Source organism: Indicator indicator, chromosome 14 (genome assembly GCF_027791375.1).
Source record: "Indicator indicator isolate 239-I01 chromosome 14, UM_Iind_1.1, whole genome shotgun sequence".
NCBI lineage: Eukaryota > Metazoa > Chordata > Aves > Piciformes > Indicatoridae > Indicator > Indicator indicator.
The window spans coordinates 16,170,831-16,175,416 of NC_072023.1; the positions used below are offsets into that span (position 1 = coordinate 16,170,831).

General features: G+C 36.6%; 1 non-coding gene across 1 annotated transcript; it reads right to left on the minus strand.

Annotated features, from left to right (window-relative positions):
• Positions 1-982: 982 nt before the first annotated feature.
• Positions 983-1,089, minus strand: LOC128971559 (U6 spliceosomal RNA). Its single transcript, XR_008489240.1, has one exon. It is a non-coding gene; the product is annotated as a U6 spliceosomal RNA (small nuclear RNA).
• Between the last annotated feature and the right edge of the window lie 3,497 nt (positions 1,090-4,586).

Below are 4,586 nucleotides of genomic sequence, written 5' to 3' on the forward strand. Positions count from 1 at the left end.
AGTATCTGAAAACAGTCTCAGGATATGATAATGTCTGAAGAAGGAATTTTTTTTTTCACTCATCTAACAATAAGGAATGATGTAGGATGTTGTATTAGTGAAAAAAACCTCTAACTGTTTCCAAAATCCCCAGAGTCATTTCTAAGAAAAACAACTTTATTATCTTATGCCAGATCTACTTGAAATACCAAAATTACATAATTATATCTTAGTTGCAAGTGATAGGAGAATGCTGTTGTGTTGATATCTTTACCTTCATGAAACATACAGTTTGAACTGTACTTCTTGGCATGAAAGGGACAGCTTTTTGTGGAAGAATAGACAGATCCAAAACCAGGAATGGAACTAAAATGAAGTTCTCCTTTCATTTCTAGAAGACTCTAACTTCAGAAATGTTTGTGTTAACGTACATAATTGCTGGAATCATGCAGTCTTTGTAAGACTACATAGGATTTTGTCACTGAAAAGCACATTGCACCAGTCCATGGAAATTCAACAGAGGTCATGTAAAGCTCTTGTGTTACTGAGATGCTGTCTGTGAGGTTAGGTTACCATAACTGCTAACAAATGTAATGTACTCAAATTACTACTGGGTATCAGCCAAATGTAAATCTTGTCACACCCTACACAGAGACAGGTGAGACAGTGGAAAACAGGGGCTTCTATGCTCTCTCCATTCTGGCATGGGCTTCTTTGGAGTGAGATGATTCTTCCACATGATCTCTGGCTGTTTCTGGATCTATACTTTAACCATTACATCCACTCTTTAGCATGCCTTATGCTCTGAGATGAATGAAATCACAGTAAACTGTTAGGTGTCTTTTTATCATGAAGTTCACAAAGATACTTTTGATAGATAAATTGGCCAGTGCTAACACAGAATCACAAAACTGCAGAATCACAGAATGCTGAGGGTTGGGATGCACCTCTGGAGCTCATCTAGTCCAACCTCCCTGCAATAGCAGGTTCAACTAGAGCAGATGAAAATATGAAACACTTCATGAATTTGTGTGTCATCCTTAGGCAGGGGTCATGCTAGGCTTCTCTGTATCATTTCAGTTTCTGTGTATGTACTGCTAAAGTGAGCACAATGCACATGCATAGATTTCATGGCAGTTTGAAGGCAGAATGTGAAAGGCTTTTGGGCATGGAGGAGACATGAAAGAGGAAACGAGATGGTGGAGTGTGAAACAACTATCAGAGGTGGGGATGTTTCAACCATGGCCGAAGTATCAGAGATGGTAAAATAAAAGATATAAGTGGATTGTTTACAAGGTGAAAGCCCAAACATAGGAGAGAACAGCACATTTCAAAACTGTTTAAAGGAAGACTGAATGGTATCAGCTTCTTCTCTGACTACACTCTAGAGGAATCTTAGAAAAGGTCTTCATTTCATGCCAGAAATGTTAAGAAGTTTGTCTTGATAGCTCATCTCTACAGGAGAGAAATCTTTGTTAGTGTATCTCCCAGCGTTGTGCAGCTGCTTCCTGCTAGTCTATCTAGAAATGTCAGAGCACATAAAGACCTGAGAACAAAACAGCAGCAGAAAGATTTTCTCTCCATTGACTTTTCAGATGAGAGGCATTATTACATTTTAATATTTCCATTCATATTGACTGCACTCCAAGCAATAGGATACAATGTTACCCCAAAGCACATCCTCCCAGTAGTATTTCCTACTACAGCAAACTGAAGGGCACAAAATAAGCTTTAAATTTTATGCTTCAAGTAGCATTTTCTATTGTCTTACACAACTCAGCCCAAGAACTTTAAAAGGTTCATCCAAACAAGACAACTTATTTTTGTCTCCCCTCTCTAACTCTCTTTCAGAGCAAGGATATAAATAAATAAATACATAAATATATAAATAAAAGCACGCTTTTATATTGAAGAGTCTGAATGTTAAATAAGTTCCTCAGAGTTTAGTTGTCATCTTTCTGAAGGGATTCTGATCATTAATTAAGATTTGACTTTATTCCTGCCTGGATTCATTTAAGTACATAAGATAGAAATCATGCAGAAAATAATTTCATTTTCTTTTAAATTTTGTTAGCTTTTTACAGGCAATCAGCAAGACTGGAAGCACACCTTTTTAGGTGTCATTGCATTTATATTTCCCCTTCCATGTTAGAATCTTTGTTCCTATCTGTGAACTCTATATCAAATTTAAGAGGTTTAGAGCTAGATAAGCACAATGAAGAATGGGTCAGAAATATAGCAGGTTGTAAATATGAATGGAGAATAGTTGCCAAATGTTTTGGTGTTTGTTTTTTTTTTTGTGGTTTTTGTTTGTTTGGTTGTTTTGTTTTGTTTTGTTTTGGTCACACTAGGAAATAATATAAAATAAAATAAAATAAAATAAAATACCATAATGAAGTCTTTTACTTGACCCACCTGATTTTTTTTCTCTGTTGGTTTCTATTCCCATCTAAATGCTAGAGGTTGGTATAGAAAACGAAGCTGACAGTGATTTTCCAAACTGTAGTTACATGAATGGCTAAGACTATTCCCTTGAAATGGGAAAAAAAGCAAACTGCAAATTACAAAGTTATTTTCAATATTGTTATTTTAACTCTCCAAGGATCATTTTGTTCAGACAGCTTTACCATGTGCTCAAGTACTTCACAGAGCTTAAAAGACCAAAGATGTAATTTATTAGGTAATACACAGAATGAATAACTACACTTACCAAGCTATCATTTTAAGCATTCCTATTCACACAACCCTAAATAAGAAGCCCTGTGAGTGTTTTCAGGCCAGCCAGTGGTCAAGGAGTGATCAAAGTGTCAACATTCACTGCTCTGTGGAAGAGGCCAACCTTCAATATTGCTATTTTGCTGTCTCATGACTCCCTGATTTTTCTTTTGGGGTTTTGTGCATTAAAGTCTCCATGTTGGTGTTTTTCTTCTTAGATCCTCAAGTTGCTATGATTGTGCAGTTTTAGCTTCTTTATCTCACATGACACTTCACATCCTCACAGCTCTTTCTCACAATAAAACAATTTGCTCTGACATTTATCCCCAGGTTTTGTAGCTAGAATACACTGGAGCTAAGACTTGGGCACAGATAGCTTCATTCCTTGGCAGAGGAATATAAAATGAGGATTACAGTGTACAATGCCTTTATATTATCTATGTTTCTGGACATTTAAACAAAGATGATCCCAGTGGTTAATGTCACTTTGAATTGTTGTTTCAAGGCACCTGTAGATGCAAGAAGACATTAAATCGATTTATATATGGTACATATTACCAACCACCTTGAGTCCTACTTCCTTATCTAATTCAATTTTGTTTATACCTTTGTAGCTTGTGAGTTTTCCATTGAAACATCAGGAGTCCAAGTAATAACTGGATGCACATCCTCATTTTATTTTTGTTGGCTCAGGGGTTGAACTTCCTGCCCTACAGAGAGTTTTGGATAACTCACTGTCAAGACAACTCTCAGCAGGATCAAGACCTTGCATGAAAACCTGTGTTTGCCACAATGAATGGTTTCAAACAAAGCAGAAACTCAGCAAACGGTGGTAGTTCAGGATGATATCAAATGCCAGAAAATTTCCACAGAAAAAGAGGCTGAACCACAATTACTCTGTTCAGTGGAAATCGTTAGATTTTTTTTTTTTTTACTTCACAACAGCTGATTTGCTTCCTCTCTTTTTAATTATATTGAAATTATTGATGCAAATTAAAGGACAAACAAAATTATAAAATCTAGAAGGGAAGAATACTATGCAGAAGAAAATGTGTCAGTGTCTTCCAAGCATATAAAGAGTTTTGAAGAAGCTGAACAGAGCAAAAAGAAGCCCCATGTCATAAATTATGTTGGCCAGTGATTTGGAACAGAGAGCAGGCTTAATCCTGTGAGAGTGCAATACCTTGCATGATGTACAAGTGCCTCACAGACAGAAATTATTAACACTATTTATAATATAAATGTCATATCTGTGGTAACAGGGTTCATTACTAGATAATACCTTATCTGGACTGAAAAATTAAATTGTGCAACTATAGCAGGACAACAGTTCCCTTGACAATGGAGCTACACAGATGTTGAACTGAAACTAGTCTCTGCAAGGACATCTAGAGACATACAAAATGCAGCATATCCTGTGCTCATAAACCCACCGGTCTGTAGAATTCACTGGTTGTTGTTTGTGTATGTGAGAAATTAATTTCCCTCATTCAAATTGTGGCAGCTTTTTTCATCCATTATTCCAGTAGAAAATCACTTTGCTTCAAAAATTCTGAGCTTTTGGAGCAATACAGCTGCCAGGGGATTCACAAACACTCATAGAGGAATGATGAACTAATATTGGATTTACCTATAAAAGACAAGAGTGTCTGAGAAACCACTGTCTTGGGTCACTTCAGACTCCTGAGAGAGCCTTGAAGGAGCTTTGTGAAGCTGGGCTGACTTTCTCACACTAAGCCCATAAGCCATATTCTACTAGCTGAAGCTTTTCCAATTTGTGGATGTCTTTGGCCATATTAAGAGGAATTTGAGAAGAGCTTATGGAGAATTTAAAATCTTTATTCAGAAGCCAGTATCTTAGCTGCTGCTTATTCTTCTGCACTGCTAGTTTT